Consider the following 25,143-nt stretch of genomic DNA (forward strand, 5'->3'; position numbering starts at 1 on the left):
ATGGACTACTACAAGAACAAGCAAGCTGTTCACCTAAGAGATATCAAGACAAGCAGTCGGGTCCCCTCAAGGCAAACCCCTTCTAAGACTGAGACTCAATGGGAATACATGAATAGACACATGCTCTGACTGGGGACAACATTGGTAACCTATAAGGAGAAGTGAGGGCAAAACAGCAATGAAGCTGCAAGCTAAGTGTAACCACATTTAATCACTCCTGTGAACCCAGGTGGAGACCTGGTTGGCCAGCAGTTTGGCAAGATCTGGGGACTGCTGGACCCAGCCAGTGACATAGCCACAGAGGACTAGAGTGGAGAATGAGGCGTGCAGTTGATAAGAGAGAGGGCTTATGCACAAGAACACCCACACTTACAGATAATACCCATTTGACCTAGCTTCAATGACTAGATGATCAGAGCTCAACTAGAAGAAGAAAGAAGAGGTACAAAGAGTAATCTGATACAATTTGATGAACTTGACCTACACCTATGGATGCGGTAGCTCAAAAGAGGGAACAAATCTTTACAGAGAGGATCATTCCCACCCTCTCAATACACACGGTAGACATAGACGGGCAACTTGGGCATTGGCTACCCAAAATTGGGGGGGAGGGGAGAAGGAGGGGAGCTGCAAAGGCAAGACGAGACTTGCTTACAAGCTTTCAAGAAGGAGCCAGAGGCCACAGAGGAAGGCAGAATCTCCACAGAGTAGTATCCAATCTGTCTGGGTGGGGCTGATGAAAGGAGAGGTGGATGGCTCTCACGTGGCATAATATTGAATGGCTGCTATCAGGACTGACTGTGAGGGTTGGAAATGAGAAGGCAGACATTCTATAGCAAAATGAGGGGAGTTGTTGGCTTTGCAGTCCAGGAGCAGAGGTCCCTGGGACCATCAAGGGAGAAGAGTGGAGTGTGGGCCCCTACCCAGAGAAACAGTGATGCCAGAGATGGAGGCAGAGAAGATGAGGTAGCGAGATGGAGTGGCTGGGAACTCTAGACCCAGAGAGGGAGAGGGGCTGTGTGCTGAGGACCAGGGGGCTGGCTTGGGAGGTGTATCCTTTGGTTGGTTGATGATGCATGAAGGGGATCTTACATTACCAGGCAATGTAAAAATATACGATAGGATGAATGTAAAGCTAATGTCCTCCCATATAAACACAATTCACAATAAAACATTTAAAAACAAGAAAAGAAAGTTGGGCAATAAGAAGACAGTAGAAGAAGTGATGAATTTGAATAGGAATGTTGGAGGAGTAGGTTTAAAGTACCATGGACTGCCAGGAGTAAAATCAAATCTGTGTTGGAAGAATTACAGCCAGAAGATTACTTAGAAACCAGGCTGGCAAGACTTCGTATCTTGTACTTTGGACATACTGTCAGGAGGGACCAGTACTGGGAAAAGTCTATCATGCTTGGTAAACTGAAGGGTCAGTGAAAAGAGGACGATTTCCAATGAGATGGATTGACACAGTGGCAGCAGCAATGGATGCAAACATAACAATTGTGAGGCTGGTGCAGGACCAGGAAGTGTTTCCTTCTGTCTTGCATAGTGTTGGTATGAGTGGAAACCAACTCAATGACACCTAACAACGATTTCTGGATAGAAAAGATCATTCTGTGTTTCAGAGCAGAGAATAAAAATACAGGTTTGATTTCATAACAAAAATAATTCAAAATATAATTAGATCATAAAATATTGAAAATAATATTAATCAAAAGCCTGTAAAAACAGTTGCAGCTAATAGAATTTTAGGGAATTAAGTTCTTCTGATTAAAAAGAGAGAAAGAGATCTTCTAAACCAATAATTTTATTTATGTAAGAGAATACTTACATAAATAAAATTCTAATGACTCACCTGGATTCAGGTTCACAGGTAACTAAAACACACAAAATTAAATATCACTTTCCTATATCATATCAGTACAAAGACTGAAAAAAAATCTTAAGTCTCTTTTCAGGAAAAGATATGAAACAATGAATAATATCATAAATTAAAATGAAAACTTCCAATCCAATGAAAAATGCTCACAAGTAAGTAATCAGATTTTGTTCTTTGGGCAAGTGAGTGAAGAAGAGCCCATAGATTCTGAAATGTGGGAGGAGAAAACAAGTACAAATATTCAGGCTAAGAATGAGAAGAGACTTCAGCTGTTGCTCAAAACCCTTTCATCCTTAAATGTACCAGGGACTCTACAATTAATTGGAATGGAATAAGCCCAGAGGCCCAAATTTCTCTGGAGACAGAAATAGAGGAAAAGGATTTTGTTCTTACAAAGCTTGGTTTGCCCCTCTATGCCCCATTAGTTACATTTTTCTTTAAAAAAACAAAAACAAAAAAAAACCTATATTTAAATCAATACAATTCGGAAAAAAAAAAATTCGGTTCTTGGATTTTCATTTTAAAACAGGTTTCTCTTTTGTTTTCCAACTGCAAATGAAAACAGTTACCTTAAAAAAAAAAAAGTTTTCACACAAATGTAGCCATATATTCCCTATTAGAATAACTTCTTCTTGTTGTTGTTGCTAAGTGCCTTTGCGTCTGTTCTGATCCATTGTGACCCTGTACAGGATTTCCAAAGAGTAGTTGGTGAGCTTGAACTGCCAACCTTGCAGTTCAAACCAAACTTGCAGTCCAGCCCGTTAACTCACAGGGTCACACCAGGACTCCATCAGAACACTTTAGATGTACTGAAAACATAAGATTTGTTTCTGAAATTTCATTCTTTGGGGGGCTACTTCAATTATCTATCATGTTCTAGTGAAACAAAAATAGTTGCAGGGCAAGAATTTTAGTCTTGGTGTGGCTCTGTAGGACAAGCACTGGACCACAAGGTCGGTTTGAGTCATAAGGACTGCAATTCAAACCCAGCCACTCCTTAGAAATCCTATACAGGGCCTCTGTGAGTCGGAACTGACTCGATGGCATCTTATAACAACTATAACTAACAGAATAGGGGAAATCAGGAAAGCCAAAAAAAACTGCTATTTGAAAAAATCATAAAGGCAGTTTGAAAATGAATATCATTCCTAAATCTGTATTTCAATCAAATTTGTTAGAATCACAATTAGGTATTGGTGAAGTTAGTCAAATGTTTGTCTTAATGTACAGAATACATACAGTGTAGATTTCTATGAATAAAAATATTAAAGGAGCACTTTCAGATATACAAAACCATCTTTCATACATTAATATGAATACAGTAATAATGATGTTCTTTCTAATGTGTGTCAAGTGGCACCCATTTTCACAAACCTTCATATGTTCCTGCAATTCCAGGTATAACAGACTTTACAGAGGTTGGTTCATAACTAAGGGTTATTAGTTCATAACCCGAAGACTGGCTGTATTTTAAGGAACAGAGCAGGTAAGCACTCCATCTCAGTTAAGGGTAATAATGACTAATGTTAAATTTCAGGATTTATAAAATAATACAAAGGAGTACAATACAAAACACAGAGAGGTAAGGACCAATTAAGCTTTATGCAATATGCTGAACAAAAATAGAGTAATTATAATCAGGACAGGATTAATCACAGTAATAAAATGCTGACCTTATAATTAGGGTTTTTTGTTTGTTTGTTTTTAATTCAAATTTTAACTAGGTACTTTAAAAGACGACATTTAACAAGTTAATGCATGTTTCTGTACCACATCTGCCCACCTATGAAGTAAAAGAGCTTTAAGGTTCTATTTACATAATTCATTTATTCATATTATACATATTTATTCATATTACATTAATACAATGCTATCCACAGCTACAGAAAAACTGTAGCTGGAAAGTCAACCTCTATAAATAATAAAATAAGATGTTATGCTATTTCTGGGAAGTGCTGTAAAATTGGTTCTAACTTATTGGTTCTAAACTCTGTACAGGGTTTCCTAGGAGCAGCTGGTGGGTTTGAAACATTAACCTTGTAGTTAGTCCAGTGCTTATCCTACAGCAGCACACCAGGACCCCAAAACATGGTTCTGGAGGTAGTGGAGGTAGTGTGCCCTGGCATCAGTTCTGACTCATAGCGACCCTGTATAGGGTTTCGAGGCTGTAAACCTTTATGGGAGCAGAAAGCCTCATCTTTCTCCTGCAGAATGGCTGGTAGTTTCAAACTGCTGACCTTAAGGTTAGCAGCCCGACTTGTAACTGCAACGCTACCAGAGCTGGTAAAAACTTCTAGTACCCATTTCAATGTCAAAGTTCTTTGATCTTTTTTTTAATTGATGGTGTTGGGGTTTTTCGTTTGTTTTGCTATAATCATTTTACTTTAAAGCAAGCTGGGGTTTCTCTTACCACAGTCTAATAGGAACTAGACACATTTCTGTATCTATAAACAAGGGACACAGTTTTAGATACTGCCTCCCCACCCCCAGTTTAATATTTTTAATATTCCAGTGAAATCCACACAATGTATGCCTACAATTCTTTGCTAGAGGCAGGCACCTTCCCCATATATGTTTCAATACAGGATAGTTATGAGAGCGAAACATAAAAATAAATTCCAAATTAAATTACGGTCCATTCCAAGCAAATTAAAACATTACCAAATTTTCCTATGAAAATACCAATCTTATTTTCATTCCAAAGACAGCTACAATTCAAGGTTAAATAAACAAAACAGCCGTACTCAATGTCTGGAAGAAGTTCATAAGCCTTAAAAAGTACACACTGCTGGTAAAACAGAAAGCAATAATAATCCAATTTTTAAAATTATAAATTATTGTAAACTATGCATCACATTTATCTCTAGTATACTGATACATAAAGTAAGTTCTTTTATGTATAATAGGTAAACAAAACACAATTAAAGACAAAATAATTTTAATTCAGTGAGTACCAGAGCTGAAAGAAACAGCTGCTATTTCTTAACTACTCTTTCAAACATTGACTTCCTTTTTTTTCAACATTTCTATTTTGAGAGGCAAATTATACTGTCTAAAATGGAATATTACCTTTCAAGTTCAAGAAACTTTAATCCATGATTTTCTATTATTTCCTAAATTCCTAACTATTTCTGTAATATTAAATAAAATTAGGGGATATACCTTTACCAGTAACATTTGAGAACAATTCTCTGTAATTTTCTAGTGTATAGATCTATTATATACTGAAAATCTCATGGCATCTTTTAGAAGGTGTAGTGGTGTCTTTTTTGTCCCTGGGAATGAAAACAGTTGGTACATTCTACTGCTAATAAAGATTGGAAGTTCAAGTCCACTCAGAAACACATGGGAAGAAAGATCTAGCAATCAACTTCCAAAAATTAGTCACTATTTCCCAATAATCAGTCACTGAAAATCCTATTGAGGACAATTCTATTCTGACACAAATAGGATTACATGAGTCAGAATCAATTGGATGGCAACTGGTACTAGGTAAGCATGTTTAGTTTGCTACAGCATCATTCAGTTTAACTTAGCAACCCACTTGGGAGCCAGCAACTAGCTGATTTTGTTGAAAATGTATTAAGAATAATTAACAAGTAACATTGGTGAACTACATACCCTAAATTTGTATTTGCTACCCAATATAGCTTCGAATTTTAACTATGCAACAAAATTTATAAATTGAAAATATCGACTTTTATGGATAAACACACATATACATAATTTTACTGTGTTTTATTTGAAAATAATAAAAACAATTTAATACAAAAAAGGATTCCTACTCTCCCCAAAGCAATTACCATCTACTTGAGAAGTTTTCTTTCAATCTAATTAATCAAATTTTAAAAACATACTAAATCAAATAGACTATATTAAACAGAAAGTAGGTTGAAAATAATTATAAAAATTTAGCCTAGTTCAAATTTTTAAATACATTTCATATTCTAGTCTTAAGTGACATTGAGTCAGTTACGATTCATAGCAACCCTGTATAGGGTTTCCGAGGCATTAAATCTTGGTGGGAGAAGAAAGCTTTATCTTTCTTCTACAAAGAGGCCGGCAGGCTCACACCACGGACCTGTGGTTCACAGTCCATTCCTTATCATATGGAGCCACTGAGCGCCTCAAAAAAACTAGAGATTAGATACATTAATTTTGGTGAAGAGGAAAGCAAATAAATAAATATGAAAAAATATCAGAAAAATTAGGGTATTTTATTTTAACAATGAGATAGATGTCAGCGTATAGCTCCCGCAAACCCATAGGAGCTCACTGATAGAAAATAGGGCTGCAGGGAGCTGTACTAAAATGGCAGCAAGCCACAATCTCCGCTCCTAGTCACCAGGCTCTGAGAAGAGGCTACACTGGGATGGGGTGTGGAGTGTGGGTCAATGAAAACCCCCATTCTAGTAATTCATATTACTTAAAAAAAAAAAAAAAAATCTGGTCACTAAGCTTACCATCTAGTGTGGAAACAGAAGCAGTGCATTATCAAGCTGTGTAGAGCGCGGTGGCATTTATATATACAGAAGAGCAAACCATAGAGGCTGACAATAGACTTGCAGGGGTCCTAATAGAGGGATGTTACCACTGAGGCTGTAAGGTTGTTGTTATTGTTGATATGTGCCCTGGAGAGACGATTAAGGTATTAGGAAAAAGTACTTTATAGGAAAAAAAAAAAAAATCATAAACAATTTCAGAGAAGAATAAAACACTGTGGATTGTTGTTTAAAATACATGAATATTGCGAGCATACAATGGAAAGGGAAAAAGATGTGGGAAAACAGCCCAGAGGGAATAGTAGAGGATAAATGTGGAAGGAAAGTACCAATTAGCAAGAAGAGACATATTATGTCAAGAAACTCGATGTATGTGCAAGAGAGCTTCTAATAGGATGGTTTTAGCAGTAAAGAGAAATGGCCATGGGGATAGGAGATTCCTTAGTCTAAGGCCAATTTACAATGTGCATTGGTAATATATGTAACAAATGAAACTAGAGGCCAATGGGACCTGTGAGAAAGTCAACATTAACCTTTCAAGCTAAATTCACTTATCTTGTTTCAGCAGCTATTTAAAACAACACAAAATAGTCCACATTCATTTTTATAATACGCCTGCAAATGAAATCTTTACAAGTATTATAAATAACTAGTATCAGGTATAAATATAAAATCAGAAATAATATTGGGAAAGTATTTCAACTAGCCTTCAATCGAAATGCATCTTCACTTTGGACTTTATAAACCAGTATCATAACTATCTATTTGGGCTTCTGGTGTGGCACTGTAGGATAAACACTGGACTGGTTGGCATTTCAAACCCAACAACTACTCCTTGGAAACCCTATACAGGGAAAGTCAGTATGAGTCAGAACCAATTCAATGGCATTTTTCAACAGCAACACCATGCTTGAAGATACAACTTTCTTTAGTTTCTTTTTATTGTAGTGATTTTATTAGTCCCTTGTGTATTATCCAAAATTTCCACATGGTATTTCTAAAACAAGATGCTTGCAGGGAGAAAAATAAAACCAATGAAAAAGGGGCATGAAAGCAATATTGTGTAAACATTAAGGTAATGTATGAAGTTAAAAAAAAATTGAATAAAGAACTAAAATTCCAATTGAATCAACCCAATGGCAATATCAGGGAAAAATTCATTGGTGAAATTACTCAATTGGATTCTTTAGTTGCGAAATACTTATCACAGATTAACTACAGTTGCATTTTTCAAAATAAAAATATTGTAAAAAATCTAAATCAAACTCTTTACTAAGCTGGTCGGCAGAATTTGAAGAAATAAAAATAAGAATCAAATATGCATGCTAAAATGACAAATTATTATATTACTTAATCTTAAATACTACTACATTTCTTTTGAAACCTTTTACATGATTTTAAAAATTATATACACTTTGAAAAAAACCTGATCCTTTACACAATTGCTGGCTTCATTTTGAAATATTTACTTTCCATTCAGACCTATTCTACCTGCTGTTTTTACTGTGGCTTATCCCACTTTAGAATTAGTTGGTTCCCACATAGTACCTTAAATATAAAATCTATGCCAGAATGATAGTGTTTTCTTATAACTCTATTAGTCTACAGTCTAAGGTGCATAGCAGCTTTATTACTGTTTATTTTGTAACTTAAATATGTAGTACAGAAAACCATCAGGAACTATAATCACCATCTATAGCCTAACCTATACAAATTAAATATCAAGCTAAATCTATAGTTCTACAATTAAAAAAAGAAAGGAAAAAAAGAGAATTTTCACTACGTCAATAGATACGGTTTATCTAGTATAAAAACAAAGCAACATTACTCTTAATGGTCACTGGGGACGTGAAAAACGAAGATGAGTGAAACACCATATACACAAAGAAAAACCTATTGTAAAAAAATGATGTGCATAATGAAAGAGAGACAACCTATTCATGTATAGCTAGACATTTACTTTTATGTATTTAACAGAGAGTCACATTTTTATAGTAATCAACCTATTAAACCACTTTGATAAGCAAAGAGAACTTCTCTGGTGTGCCCAAGTGTCTTGCACCTTGGATAGAAGACTGCTCTTTTCATCCCTCCTGGTACTCCCTACACCTGAAGGTAGTGATTATTTCACTTTAATGCATTTTAAGACATCTTATGTTAAACACATTGAAATCTTTCAGCTTTTGACACTGTCTACTATATGGCTCTGGTAGTGTAGTGGTTACTAATCGGGCTGCTAACCTCAAGGTCAGCAGTTCGAAACTACCAGCCGTTCCAAGGGAGAAAGATGAGGCTTTCTGCTCCCATAAAGATTTACAGCCTCAGAAACCCCGTACAGGGTCGCTATGAGTTGGAACCAACTCCACGGCACATAACTACCACCACTATACGGCTCTGGTAGTGTAGTGGTTACGAATCCGGCCGCAAACCTCAAGGTCAGCAGTTCGAAACTACCAGCCATTCCACGGGAGAAAGATGAGGCTTTCTGTTCCATAAAGATTTATAGCCTTGGAAACCCTGTACAGGGTTGCTATGAGTAGGAACCGACTCCACGGTACTAAACAACAACAACTATATGGCACACAACTATATCTTCACATGTTCATCTGAATACCCTCCTAGATTTCATTTCTAGACAACTCATTATTATAAGATTATTGATATTAGCATTGTAACACCAATATAAAAGTATGTATGAATTTATCAACTGGGATATTTTGAGTTTGACAGAATGAGCAAGACAGAAACTTTATGGTAGGATGCACATGGAATCAATGATCAATTCAAGATCCATTCCCACCACCCACATAATTCAAGTGTATGGTGAATATACACAGCATTCTTAACAGCAATACAAAAATCTACATTGTTACCAAGAACATTCTGCAAAAGCAGACAACTTCCCCTCATTAGCTTCAGCATGCCACACCCCTTCTTGCTTACTGATGCACAGCCGCCAACAGGGAGATGGAGTTTATGAGTAAAAAAGAGAATGAACTACTTACCTTCTCACTTATGGCAGGCTTGCTCCTTTAACTTTTTGTTTCCTCTGTTGTCATAGCTCAACGCCAAATGGTTATGATTCAGCAGAAGTTTGAACCTGACAGTTAAAGAGAGTTTTATGTTTTTTAAGAAAAATTTGGAAATCAAAAGTTCCTCCAGTGCACTCTTTCTTTTCCTGCCCTTTCTGTGTGTGTTTCTCTCTCGTTTTCTTTTTCTGCAAGGCAGCTACGTAGTGGTCTATAAATATTGACCCTGACACTTGCTTAGTGCTTTATTTGCTCATGGCACAGGTCTCTGTTACAGAACTCCGTGGTAATACTCCGACAAAGTTCTCAGCTGCTCAGACAAAGCTGTGGATTGGCTTACTACTCAGCAACCCTGTGCCTGCCTGGAAATACCATTTCACTGCCAGCTTTACAGATGCTATGGACCTTTCCTGAGGCCTAAATCAGGCACAGAAGGGCAATTATGAGGTTGGTCTGAAGAAATACAGGTTTCCTCAAGCAGGTGGAGAAAAGGAGGCTGGGATAGTGTGGTAGACAAGAAAGGAAACTGCCTTTGTCTTGGCCAGACAACATCATCTCAAATCCTTTTAAAAAGCCATAAATAAATGTTATTGAATCAAGCCTATGCCACTTAATTACTTCATATTATACATGACCACAAGATGTAAAAAGCATTCTTGTATTTTTTTTTTTTTTTTTTAATATTGCTCCTTGTTGAAAAAAGTGCAGTGACTCATTGGTTACTACAAAGAAGTGTTTCAACATAAGTATATTCACTTGCAGAATGATAGAAATGTATTGGAAAGGGTAACACTAATTATGTCAAATTATGCATTGGGTGAAAAATATTAAAATACAATATGAAAATGACATGAATTAACATATTATGCTTATTTCTCCTGGATTCACAATAATTTGAATTAATTTACTTTATTTTTTTTTACGTTAAGGATGAACTCTATGCCATAGCACTATGTATGATTTACAGGTAAAAGGAGCACAATCTGCATAATCTACATCTACTACCTAATATCCATGGTATGAAAGGAGCTCTGGTAGCGCAGTGGTTACGAATCGGGCTGCGAACTGGAAGGTCAGCAGTTCGAAACTACCAGCTGCTCCACGGGAGAAAGATGAGGCGATCTGTTCCCGCAAAGATTTAGAGCCTTGGAAACCCTATTCAGGGTCGCTATGGGTCAAAACCGATTCGACGGCACTTAACAACAACAAATCTATGGTATGAATTACTAAAAAAATTATCAAAATCCCATATAGTTTTCATTCTTTTTGCCAAAGATAATCATTAGTTTGCATGACAGTTGGCTGTCTTCATTAAATCACAGAGGACAGAAATCTTAAAAGAAATCTGATCACTAACCCATTTTATAGAAGAAACAAATCAATCCTCAGGTTGGTCACATAGTAAGTTAACACCAGAGTGAAAACTATAGAGTTCTTGCCATATTGCTCACAGTGCTGTGTGCCTTCTAATCATTTCTACATTCAAACTCCTATGTTCATATGAGATCTAACTAAAAACATTAGCAGTAAATGCAAATATTACAGCCAAAAAATAACTAGCATATTCCAAAAATAGCCTTTTATAGTTCAATTAAGGAGCTCTGGTAGCGTAGTGGTTACGAACCGGGCTGCAAACCTTAAGGGCAGCAGTTCGAAACTACCAGCCGCTCTGCGGGAGAAAGATGAGGCTTTCTACTCCCGTAAAGATTTACACCCTCGGAAACCCTGTACAGGGTCGCTATGGGTCGAAACCGACTCGACGGCACTTAACAACAACAATAGTTCAATTGACTTTTTAAATGTTAAGCACAAAAATTACCTATTTAACAGCTGAATACCAGTTTCCTAGCTTCATTTAATAATTAATATTCTTCTACTGTGGCATTGTAGGATCAGCACTGCACTGTGAACCAAAAGGCCAGCAGTTCAAATCTACCAGCTGCTCCTCAGAAACCCTATACAGGGTCACTATGAGTCAGAATTGAATGGAACAATAACAATTCAACAAATAAATTAATTTATTGCCAGATACACATATAGCTAGGTGCTGAGGAAGCAAAGCTAGCCAAAACAACTCCTGGTGTGGTGCTGTATGATAAGCACTGGACTGTGAACAGCAAGGTCAGTGATTCAAACCCACTAGCTGCTCCTCAGAAACCCTGTATAGGGTCATTATGAATTGGAACTGAATCAACGGTACTTAACAACAGCAATCTCAGATCTTGGGACAGTGGTGACAAGGATAGGCTCAAACCTAACAATTGTGAGGATGGCACAGGACCAGGCTTTGTTTCCATCTGTGGCACATAGGGTCAGAACTGACTTGATGGCACCAAAGAACAACACTCTCAGAGATCTTCTGATCTAATTCTAGAAAAATAAGGAGCTCAATCCAAAACAATTTGCTAAGTATTGTGACAGATCTAGAAGACAGCATGTGGGAGCAAGGAGTATAAGCATCTGAGCCTCTAAGGAACACACCTGCTGCACATCTTCCAGGGCAGTCCCGAAGCTAGTCACTGTTCTCCTCAAACACCATAATTTAAATACATCAATTATTCTTTGGTATTACTCATTCACTGTCCAGTTTCTGTGTGGATATGATTGAAACTACCATGGTTTACTTGAGTCAGGCACACCTTAGTCCCCAAAGTGACACCTTTGCTTCTGAACACTTTAAAGAGGGCCTTTGCAGCCAATTTGCCCAATAACAATTCATTATTTAATTCCCTAACTGCTACCCTCCTGGGTGTTTATTGTGGATCCAAGTAAAATAAAATCCTGGTCATTTTGTATATCTTTTCCATTATCATGATGTTGCTTATTAGTCAAGTTGACAAGACTTTTTAAAACTTTTCATGTTGAGGTGTTGTTGTTGTTGTTATGTGCCATCGAGTCGGTTCCAACCCAAAGCGACCCTGTACAGGGTTTCCGAGGGTGTAAATCTTTACGGGAGCAGAAAGCCTCATCTTTCTCCCTCGGAGCAGCTGGTAGTTTCGAACCGCTGACCTTAAGGTTCGCAGCCCGATTCGTAACCACTACGCTACCAGAGCCAAAGGCTATATTTTCTTTGATCTCCATCAGTAAGTTCCTGATGTCCTGTTTACATCCTGCAAACAAGGTTTGTCATCTGCAGATTTCAGACTCCTAGTGGACCTACATGACAGAGTAAAATTGCCCCATAGCATTTACTTGGCTAAGGTCTCGCTATGGGTTGGAACTGACTCAATGGCACTTAACAACAGTCATTACAAAGATCCCCATGTCTTTCTCTCACAGAGCATCGGGGTGAGTTCCAACCACCAACTTCTTAATTAACAGCCAGCATTTAATGATTTTCATTCAGTGTCCCTATGCTGTGTAAATATATATAAGATACTGATTAAAGAACACAAAATCTAGGCCATCAGTGCAGGCAACAGTGGCCAGTAAAGGAAGATCATCAAGGTAGGCACGGCTCCACAATGTTTTCAAAGATTCTATGGAAAGACAAGATTTGAAAAGAGTCAAGCCACAGGCCCCACACATCTGTTAGTTTGCCTTGAGTGTTGTTGTGATGCGGAAAGATATGCTACTGGTGTTTTAACTATCAGTAGGATCACCCACGGTGGACAGGCTTCATTGAAGTTTCCAGACTAAGAAAAGACTAGGAAGAATGAATAGGCAATGAACTTCTGAGGAATTAACTTCTGAAAACCATATGAATGTAAATGAACCACTGACTGATATAGTGGAAGATGAACCCTTAGGGTTAGAAGGCACTCAAAATATGACTGAGAAAATTCTACCTCCTTAAAGTCGAGTTGACCTCAATGATGTGGATGAAGCAAAGCATCTGAGACCTTCATTTGATGATGATGGAGCACAAGCCAAAATCAGAAGAAATAGCTGCAAACATTCATTAATAATTGGAATGCGGAATGTATGAAGAAACAATTAAGGAAAATTCTTGTTGTTGTTGTTGTTAAGTTCTACCAAGTTAGTTTGACTCAGAGTGACTCTGTATAGTGTTTCTGAGGAGCAGTTGGTGATTTTGAATCACCGACCTTGCCAGTCAAACCGGCCTTGAGGCCCAGTACTTATCCTATGGTTCCACACTAGGATTCCAGAGGCTATCCAAACCTGTATAGCTTTCCAAGGAGTGACTTGTTGTTGTTAAGTGCCGTCGAGTCGGTTCCGACCCATAGCGATCCTGTAGAGGGTTTCCGAGGGTGTAAATCTTTACGGGAGTAGAAAGCCTCATCTTTCTCCCGCGGAGCGGCTGGTAGTTTCGAACCGCTGACCTTAAGGTTCGCAGCCCGATTCGTTTGAAATGCTGACCTTACATTTCAAACAGACCTGTGTTCTAGCGCATTTTCCTACAGTACCACACCAGAAGTCACTAAAATGAAATGGAAATCATAAAGACCAATATTCTAGGTATTAGTGAGCTGAAATGACTGGTACTGGTCATTTAAAATCATATAATCAAGAGGTTTGCTATGCCGGAAATGAAAAATTTAAGAGGAATGGCATTGCATCTGCCATTGAAAAAAACATTTCAAGGTTTCTCTTGAAATGAAAGGCTGACTGTGTTATAATAATCTATATACAGCTACAAGAAAGACCAGTTAAAATAACAATTCTTCAAATTTACACACTAACCACCAAAGTCAGTAATGAAAAAACTGAAGAATTCAGTTTCTTCATTCTGAAATTAGTCAAACATGCAATCAAGATGCATTGATAATTACTGGAGAATGGAATATAAAAGTTGGAAACAAAGAGGAGGGTTTGGTAGTTGGAAAATATGGCCTTGGTGACAGAAATTACACTAGATCACATTATAGAATTTTACAAGACCAAAGATTTGTTCACTATAAAACCACTTTTCAACAATGTAGACAGCAGACTATACACATTTTCCTCACCAGATGGAGTACACAGGAATCAAACTGATTACATCTGTGGGAAGAGATGATGAAAGCTCAGTTTTGTTGTTGTTAGATGCAGCTGAATTGGAACCGACCTAACAACCTTACACAAAATAGAATGAAACACTGCCCGGTCCCATACCAACATCACAATCACTGCTATACTTGAACCCATTGTTTCTGTCATGTGACAGTCCATCTTGTTGGGAGTCTTCTTCTGTTTTGCTGACTAAACATAATATCCTTCTCCAGGGCCTGTTTCCTTCTGATAATATGTCTGAAGTATGAGAGATGAAATCTGACCATCCTGCCTTTTAAGAAGCATTCTGGTTGTACTTCTTCTGACAGATTTATTTGTTCTTTTGGCAGTCCATGATACTTTCAATATTCTTTGTCAACACCATAACTTCTATGGTCGTCCTTATTCATTACCATCAGCCAAAACAAGGCCAGGGGCAGATGGTGGAACAGACCATCAATTTCTCATAAGCAAGTTCAAGCTGAAGCTGAAGAAAATTAAAACAATTCCACCAGTACCAAAGTGCAACCTTGAGTACATACCACTGGCAATGTATTTAGAGACCATCTCAAGAACAGATGGCCTAGACACTAAAACCGAAAGAATTGTGGGATGACATCAAGAACATCATACAGAAAGAAAGCAAACGATCATTAAAAACAGAGAGAAAAAAAAAGACACGACCAAAGTGAATGTCAGAAGAGATTCTGTAACTTCATCTTGAATGTAGACAAGCTTAAGTGAAATGAAGAAACGATAAAGGAATTAAATAGAAAATGTCAAAAGGCATCTTGGGATGACATAGTTAAATATTGTCATAAAATGTGCAAAGACCTAGAGATGGAAGAACATGATTAGCATTTCTCAAGTTGAAAGGACTGAAGAAAAAAATTCAAACTTTGACTTGGAAAACTGAAGGATTCTATGTGCAGAATGCATCTAAAAAAGATAGAAAGACTGCAGAGAGTTTACTGTGCCAAAAAGAAATGGTTGATGTTCAACCATTTCAAGAGGTAGCATATGATCAAGAGCCAATGGTAATGAAAGAAGAAGTTCAAGCTGCACTGAAGACATTGACAAAAAACAAGGTTCAAAAACTGATGGAATACAAATTGAAATCTTTCCACCAACTGATGCAGCCCTAGTGGTGCTCACTCAATTATACCAAGAAATTTGAACAACTAATTGGAAAATATCAATATTTATTCCCATTGCAATAGAATGTGGAAATCATTTAGCAATATCATTAATATCACATACAAGTAAAATTTCCATAAGATAATTCAAAAACAATTTTAACAGTACATCAATGGGGAACTGCCAGAAATTCAAGCCAGAGTTCAAGAGGTCATGGTATGAGGGATATCACTGCTACATCAGATGGATCTAAACTGAAAGCAGTGAACACTGGAATGATGTAGATGTTTACTTGTTACATTTGAAACATTCACTATTCAAATGTTTTCAACAGTGTGGAATATATCAAACTATGGATAACATTGAGAAGAGCAGGAATTCCAAACCATTTAATTGTGTTCATGAGGAAATTATACATAGACCAAGAGGCAATTGTTCAAACATAACAAGGGGATAATAAAGGTTTAGAATCAGGAAAGGTGTGTGTCAGGGCAGTATCCTTTCTCCATACTTATTCAATCTGTATGCTGAGCAAACAATTCAAGAAGCTAAACTCTATGAAGAACACTGCATCAAGACTGGAGAACGGCTCATTAACAATCTGCAATATGCATATGATACAACCTTTCTTACTAAAAGAGAAGAGGACTTGAAACTTGTCGATGAATATCAAAGAATACAGCCTTCAGTATGAACCACAACTCAGTGTAAAGAAAAAAAAAAAAAATTCCTCAAAAATTCCTCAAAACATCATGATAAATAGAAACCAGACTGAAATTGTCAAAAAAAAAATTCTTTTTGCTTGGATCCAAAATTAATACTCATGGAAGTATCAGTCAGGAAATCAAATGATGTATTGCACTGGGCAAATCTGCTACAAAAGACCTCTTTAAAGTGTTAAAGAACAAGGATGTCAAGTTGAGGGCTAAGGGGCACCTGACCCAAGCCTTCATATTTTCAATTGTCTCATATGCATGTAAAAGCTTGCCAATGAATAAGGAAAACCAGAGAACTGATGCACTTGACTTATGAGATTGGGAGAATGTTAAACGTACCATGGACTGCCAGAAGAACAAACAAACTTTCCTTAAAAGTGAGAATGGTAAGAGTTTGTCTCATATACTTTACACATGTTATCAGGAGGGACCAGTCCCTGGAGAAGGATCTTATACTTGTAAAATGAAGGGCCAGAGAAAAAGAATAAGTCCACCAGTGAGATAGTTTGACACAGTGGCAGCCATAACGAGCTCAAACGTAACAATTGTGAGAATCATGCAGGACTGCGCAGTGTTTGGTTCTCTTGTGCATAGGGTTTCTGTAAATTGGAACTGACTCTATGGAACTTAACAAAAACAACATATTAAAAATCTGAAAGTATCTATTCCAGTGGTGGTGATGGTTATGTGCCATGGAGTCGGAACAAACTCATAGCGACCCTGTACAGGGTTTCCGAGGCTGTAAATCTTTACGGGAGCAGAAAGCCTCATCTTTTCTCCCACAGAACAGCTGGTAGTTTTGAACTGCTGACCTTAAGATTCAAAGCCCGATTCGTAACCACTACGCTCCCATAGCTCCTTTTCTATTCCTGTAGTATGTGACAATCACATACTTTATTGATGCAGTTATTACAAATGCAGAATATTTCAATGTAAGCCAAATATCCTGTTCCTAACATTAAGGTTCATGCTCACTGGAAATATAGAAAATGAGGGGAAACTGAAAGTTGTGAAGGTGTACAATTTTTTCCTAGATAATAAAAAGGTTCCCAGTAACCAATGTTTTCATTTTTTTGTTGTTGTTCTTAGGTTCCCTGATGCTTTTATGCCCAGATTTGAGATGGATGAGGATGCACCTTTCTTTTGTAATGTAAGTTCAGTAAGGGTCTAGATTTCAAGTCCTTATAACTGTGAATATAACACTGCTCTTCTATCTATTATCAGTGAAGTATACGTGAAACTGAAGATCTGGATACTAACTCTTTTCAAACTATTCATGACCTTCAAGAAGTATTTAGTCCCCTTGTGTTCTGGATACCACAGTTTGAAGGTCACTGGAAAGACAATCAATCATAACACACTGTGCTGAATACCATGTAGGAAATATAGTGGGAGCATCAAGAAAGGCCACTAGATCTGGGCTGATGAAAGGAGAACAGGTCTTACAGACATGGCTTGCAAGGAAAAGAAAATGTGAAACTGAGAGTTACTAAGATCAAGGGGCAACTGATTCAGCACAACAGATATTGAGAAATTGCATCATACTGGTCAGTATGCTGGTTTATAAAGGAGAATAAGGTATGATGTCTTGTCTTCATGAAGTATATGCCCTGGAGGGTAATATTATTACACTGTTTAACAAGAGTATGAAAACTTTTATCTCTTGAACTGACAATAACCTTCAGAGATAGAAATTATAGATGGATGGAAATTATAGACGGGTTCACTTTTGCCTTTTTTAAAATAAAGAAATGTAGCTCGGAGATATTAAGTCATTTTTTAAAAAGCATTAGAGCCAAGAAATTGTAGGTTTAGATTATGTCTGCCTGGTATTCAGTACCACATATTGCCTCATTATCCATCACTTAGATATAAGAGGATGTTCAATCCTGGCAAACATGTATGGTAAGTCTTTCACAAGGAATGAAAGATATCGTCACCAATTGCTAGAGTTTCAATATCAAGTACTGAAGGGCAGTGAACAATGAAGCAAATAAATTAATCAGTGAAAGTAAGTAGATAAAATTAAAGTAACTAATATGCCCTATTTAGACCTTAAAGGTATCTTATTATTAACTGAAAAGTATGGTACACTTGAAGAGTCAAAGATGACTTGAGTGGTGGAGTCAAGAAAGATGATACAAGAAAAAAAGGGAGGTGCGATTTTAGAACAAGATGTTGAGAGAAGCAGATAGATACATAGTTTGCGATTTGATAAACTTGAGATATCTATGAATATCTACGTGAATGCCAATAGGCATTGAAATAGACCAGTTTAAAATACAGAAGAGAGTTAAAGATTAGAACAATTCAGTATGCTTCTATATGGTTTTCCTTCTTCCAATCCTGCTATCATATAAGTCTATGCTTAAAACAGAAGCCAAAGAGATAACTTTTAAATGATAGTACCCTTCTACTTAAAGCCTTTCAATGTCTCCCCATTTTACTCAGCATAAAAACCAAAGTCCTTAAAATGGCCCACAAGGCCTTCTTGATCTGCTTCCACATGTTTCTGACAGTATCTACTAGACAGACTTCCACTTATTTTCTCAGCACAGCCCACTGATCCTCCTTCTGTTCCTTAAATCTGATAAACCCAATAAGCTTGCCCATTGTTGTTGTTAGCTCAGTAGTCAAGAAGGGCAACACCACACACCACTGAACAAAACACTGACTAGTCCTATGCCATCCTCACGATTACACGCATAATAGGTCATTGTGAACTTGAAAGTTTTGACTGGATGATATTCAGAAGTAGATGGCTCAACTTTTCTTTTCTTCTTGGCCTGAGTCTGGAAACTCCCTTAAAATCTGTTCATCATCAAAGCAACAGGCAAGCCTCTGTGGACAGAGAAAGGGTGGTGATGAAAGAGATAAATCAGCCAGAATCCAATCCAGGTTGTTGTTGTTAGGTGCTCTCCCACTGGCATACCACTATCTTTAAGGTTGCCTATAGGGATAGGCATAATATCCCTGGTATAATCTTCTATTAGACAGTGGCATAGTTAACTACTTCACCTTTTTCAAGTCACTGTTTAAGCAAACCTTCTCCATCCACTAGAATGTAAGTTCAGTAAGGGTCTAGATTTCAAGTCCTTAAAGTGCATTTTGAATATGTTGTTGTTAAGTGCCATAGCGTCAATTCCAATCCAACCCATATCAACCCTGTATAGGGTTTCCAAGGAGCAACTGGTGAGCTTGAACCACCAATCTTGCAGTTCAAATGACTTTGCAGTCTGATGCATTAGCCCACAGCACAATGAAGAGAAAGGGAATGAGCAAGGATGGAATGATGGAATATTAAAGGAATTTAAAAGTGCCCATTAAATAGAACATTCAGAAATACTAAAATCCACTGAATTAAACTGCAAGAGTGAATTGTATGTCATTAAAGCAATGAGTAAAAATGAAACAATCAAGGTAACACTGGCAGTTGAGCTGTCTTCAGGAGAGGTAGGAGGTGAGCAAATGAAGTGAAATTAGGAATATAATCTATATTTCAAAAGGTTTGGTGATTAAGGAAAAGAAAATGAAGACTGGGAAAGTGGATGTTGTTAATAATTAAAAAACCTCATTACAGTGTAGAGGCTAAATGAGGGCAATGAAATCACACTGTGATCTGAATTTTTTTCAAGTTACATAGCAAGCAATGTAACCTCTCGATGCCTTAGTTTCCTCATTAGGAAACAATTCTCAGCTTAGGGTTCACCTCAGTAAATAAATTGGAACTATTCAATAAATGCTGACTATCACTGGACTGTAAGGTCAGTATGAACCGCAAGGTCAGCAGGTCAAGCTCACCTGTCTGCTCTTTGGAAACCCTACACAGGGTCACTATGGGTGGAAACAGGCTCAAGAGTACTTAACAACAATATTATTATAATGACCAACTGAAATCATGAAGACACAAAAGAGAGAACACATAGACAATAGAATAAGCCAATGAGCAGCCTTATTGCTAAGGCTTGCCACAGCTTTTAAAATTTAAGCTTATATTAATATCAAATGTAATGGTGTCCATTTTAAAGATCTATTGTTGTTGTTGTTAAATGCTGTCCTACTCATAACAATCCTGTATAGGGCTTCCAAGGAGCAGCAGGTGATTTTGAAAAGCTGACCTTGAGATTAGCAGTCCAGTGCTTATCCTACAGCACCACACCAGCACTCCAAAAGATCTATGACAAGCAATTAATATTGATTGAAGACCCACTTTTAATGATGAGTAATAAACTTCCAATTCAGAACCAGAAAAAAAAAAAATTAATACTTGTTAAGGAGCTCTGGTAGCGTAGTGGTTACCAATCGGGCTGCGAACCTTAAGGTCAGTGGTTCGAAACTACCAGCCGCTCCGCGGGAGAAAGATGAGGCTTTCTACTCCCGTAAAGATTTACACCCTCGGAAACCCTGTACAGGGTCGCTATGGGTCGGACCCGACTCGATGGCACTTAACAACAACAAGCTCAACCAAAGTTTCTGACTTCAGACATTCTAAACACTGGCTTCTTTCACCTGGTGGTGTTGGTTATGTGCCATGGAGTCGGTTCTGACTCATAGCGACCCTGTACAGGGTTTCCGAGGCTGTACATCTTTATGGGAGCAGGAAGCCTCATCTTTCTCCTGCAGAGCAGCTGGTAGTTTCAAACTGCTGACCTTGTGTTTCACAGCCCAATTTGTAACCACTACGCTACCAGAGCTCCTTAACTTAGCATAATGTTTTTCAAAGTTCATTCATATTGTAGCATGCACCAGTACTTCACTTCTTTTTATTCCCAAAGAGTATGATAAAATGTATTCATCCTTCTGGGTCACTGATATTGAAGATACACTTTGTTCACTAGCTAACAGACAATTACCATTTCCATTTTTTAGCTACAAGAATGAAGTCTGCTATGAACATGCACATGTAAGTCTTTGTACAAATGTTTTCATTGTTGTTAAGTGACGTCAAGTCAGTTCTGACACATAGTGACCCTGTATGGGGTTTCTGAAGAGTGACTAGTAAGCATGACCTACTGGCCTTGTGGCTTAAACCAACTCTGAAGTCCAGTGCATTAACCCACAACACCACAACAAGAGTTTTCATTACTCTTGGGTAAATACCTAGACGTTGAATCTCTAGGTAATATGGAAATTTTTGTTTTTAACATTTTAAAAAACTGTCAAACTGCTCTTCAAAGTTGTTATAGTTGTTAAGTGCTTATCCTACAGTGACATATCAGGATCAAATGCTACACTGTGAAGTGGTGATGGTGGTGGTTGTGAACCACCAACACAATTCTCTAACTCACAGTGACCTGTATAGTGTTTCTGAGGTTATAAATCTTTATGGGAGCAGAAAGCATCTTTTTCCTTCAGAGTGACTAGTAGATTCAAACAGCTGACCTTGAAGTTAGCAGCCCAGCTCATAATCTATTACACTGCCAGGGCTCCTAATCAATAAACTAAAACCTTTTTGGTTTCTCTGCATCCTTACAACATCTGTAACTATGTTTTTTAAAAATTATGCATCTACTAGTGAATGGTATGATGGTATAGGATCAGCACTGGACTGGGAACCACAAGGTCAGCAGTTCAGATCCACCAGCTGCTCCTTGGAAACCCAATACAAGGTCGCCATGAGTCAGAACCAATTCGACGGCACTCAACAACACCTAGTGAATGGAGTCCTCATGTGACACTGTAGGATAAGCACTGGACTGCTAATCAAAAGATTGGCATGGTTCATACCCACCAGCTGCTCCTTAGAAACTCTATACAGGATTGTTGTAAGTCAGGACTACCTCAACAGCACTTAACAACAATAACAACAATAAACAGAGTCCTGGTGTGGTGCTTTAGGATAAGCAATGGATTGCTAACCGCAAGGTCTGCAGTTCAGACTCACCACCTTTTTCTTGGAAACCATACACAGGGCTGCTGAGTCAGAACCAGCTCTACAACAAGAACAGTGAATGTGCCATAAAATCTCACTGTGGTTCACATTTGCATCAGGAGCTCTGGTAGCGTAATGGTTACAAATCGGGCTGAGAACCTTAAGGTCAGCAGTTTGGAACTACCAGCTGTTCCATGGGAAAAAGATGAGGCTTTCTGCTCCCGTAAAGATTTACAGCCTCAGAAACTCTGTACAGGGTTGCTATGAGTCGGAACTGACTCCACAGCACATAACAACAACAACAACAAGGATGGCACTATCTTAGATAAAGATAACTAAAAAATGGCTGCAACGATACACTGAAAGGGAACAGCCAGAGGTTCAAGGCAGATTCAGATGAGGATATGAAACCAGGGATATTATTGCTGACATCAGATGGATCTTGGCTGAAAGCAGAGAATACCAGAAAGATGTTTACCTGTGCTTTATTGATTATGAAAAGGCGTTCAATTGTGTGGATCATGACAAGTTATGGACACTGCAAAGAATGAATATTCCAGAACAATAAATTATTGTGCTCATGAGGAACCTATGCATAGACCAAAAGGCAGCTGTTGGAACAAAACAAGGGAACACTTGAAAGATTTACAACTAGGAAAGGTGTGCACCAGGGCTGTATTATTTTACCATATTTATTCAAACTCTATGCTGAGAAAATAATTAGAGAAGATGGACTATATGAAGAAAAATGTGGCAACTGGGTTGGAGAAAGACTCATTAACAACCTGCAATATGCAGATAATACAATCTTGCTTGCTGAAAGCAAAGAGATGATAAAATAGTTACTGATGAAGATCAAAGACCACAACCTAAAGAAAACAAAAATCCTTACCATTGGACAAATAAACAACATCCATATAAATGAAGATTCCAGTTGTCAAAGACTTCATTTTGCTTTATCAATCACCAACATTCATAAAAGCAGCAGTCAAAAAACCAAACAACCTAATGCCTTAGGCAAGTTTGCTGCACAAGTCCTCTTTTAAGTGTTCAACAGCAAAGATGTCAGTTTGAGGACTGAGGTATGCCTAACCCAATCCAAAGTATTTTTGATAATCTCATATGCATGTAAAAGTTGGACAATGAATAAAGAAGACCATAGGAAAAAAAAATGATGCATTTGAGTCATGGTATTGCAGGAGAATATTGAAAGTATCATAGATTGTCAAAGAGTAAACAAATCTATGTTAGTAGAAGTACAAACAGAATTCTCCTTGGAAGCCAGATGGCCAGACTTCATCTCTCATACTTTGGACATATTATCAGGAGGAACCAGCCCCTGGAGAGGGACATCATGCTTGGTAAAGTGAAGGATCAGCGAAAAAGAAGACGACCCCCAAGGAGATGAATTGGCATAATGGCAGAAGCTATGGATGAAATCTAACAAGGATTGTGAGGCTGATGCAGGTCAACCTCAGCATTTCCTTCTTTTATGCATAAGGTAGCTATGAGTTGGTACTGACTCAGTGGCACTTAACAACAACAATGACTAGTAGGCATTTGAAGAAGGTTCATTAACAACCTGTGACATGCAGATGGCATATCCTTGCTTATTTAAAGTGAATAGGACTTGAAGCACTTAATGATGAAGTCAAAAAATACAGCCTTCAGTATGAACTACAACTGAGTGTAAAGAAAAAAAAAATTTCCTCAAAACATCACGATAAACAGAAAACAGACTAAAATTGTCAAGGATAACATCTTGCTTGGATCCAAAATTAATACTCACGTAAGCAGCAGTCAGGAAATCAAATGACATACTGCACTGGACTAATCAGCTACAAAAGACCTTTTTAAAGCGTTAAAGAACAAAGATGTCACTTTGAGGACTAAGATGCCCCTGACCCACACCATGGTGTTTTCAATTGCCTCATATGCATGTGAAAGCTGGACAATGAATAGGGAAGATAATGAGAAGAATGAATGCATTTCAATTATGGTATTGGCAAAGAAATAAACCATGGTACAAAACCCATGTGAAGATCATGTCTGACTTCCTCTGTCTCCACAATGGGGAATAGAGAACCAAATTCAGAATCAGCATAAGGCCAACTTCTGTGAAGCGGAGGTCAGATTTTCCTCCACCCTACTACCTTCTGTATCATATTTTGACATCAACCTTCCCTCCACAGCACTCTACTTCACATCTGGGTTTGACAATTCATTACAATGGCCACACAGAACAAACAGCAATAGTCATGATGATAGGGTTTATTAAGGAAGTGAACAGGTTACAATGCAGGATTAAAACCAACTCAAAATACAGCAATTTTCCAATCAGGAACGCCTCTTGTCTGCCATACTGCAGATATGCCTTACTCTTATCTTTGGCTCCTTAGCTATATAGCCTCTTGGCCTCTGCCCTGCTCAGGCAAAAGTCACAAGCTCTTTAGTCAGTCTGTGAATGCCCAAAAGGGCACATTCTGCAAGTCAGTCTCCTGCCCATAGACACTCAGCTTTACTGAATCCATGGGCCTAGAGCCCACACCTGCTCCCGCTATGCCTGTGCCTCTACTGTACCCATTTTTCAGGGTAGGGATCTCAAGCTCTACTCATGCTCTTTCTTTTGGATGGTCCTGGGATCATCCATTCCTGCTTCTAAGATTTTCCTTTTAAGACTCGCTGGATTTCAAAATTTACCAATCCCAGCCTTAGAGTCCTGTATACTTATTTCCATGGTCCCACTCAATCACTTAGGAGCTCTGGTAGTGGAATGGTTACAAGTCAATCCATTAACCTCATGGTCAGCAGTTTGAAACTACCAGCAGTTCCGTAGGAGAAAGATGAGGCTTTCTGCTCCCATAAAGATTTACAGCCTCAGAAACCCTATACAGGGTCTCTATGAGTTGGAACTGACTCCACGGCACATAACCACCACCACCACCCAATCAGTCGGTGTGATTTAGTAAAACTTTGGATAGAAAAGCCCTATCAAATAGATTCAAGGTACCACACTGACAGGAAACATAAATCTGTTTGGGGAGAAGTACAACCAGAACGTTCCTTAGAAACAACG

The 25,143-nt window shown here is 37.9% G+C and overlaps 1 protein-coding gene across 1 annotated transcript in view; it reads right to left on the reverse strand.

Moving 5' to 3' along the window:
- BMPR1B (bone morphogenetic protein receptor, type IB) overlaps positions 1-9,483 on the reverse strand; it is a 262,703-nt gene extending 253,220 nt beyond the window's left edge. Inside the window, exon 1 of the mRNA XM_006874690.1 lies at positions 9,387-9,483. The gene's annotated coding sequence lies outside the window, so the exon portion shown is untranslated. The remainder of the gene's footprint in view (positions 1-9,386) is intronic.
- Between the last annotated feature and the right edge of the window lie 15,660 nt (positions 9,484-25,143).

This window comes from Chrysochloris asiatica, unplaced genomic scaffold (assembly GCF_000296735.1).
Source record: "Chrysochloris asiatica unplaced genomic scaffold, ChrAsi1.0 scaffold00294, whole genome shotgun sequence".
In the NCBI taxonomy this organism is placed as follows: domain Eukaryota; kingdom Metazoa; phylum Chordata; class Mammalia; order Afrosoricida; family Chrysochloridae; genus Chrysochloris; species Chrysochloris asiatica.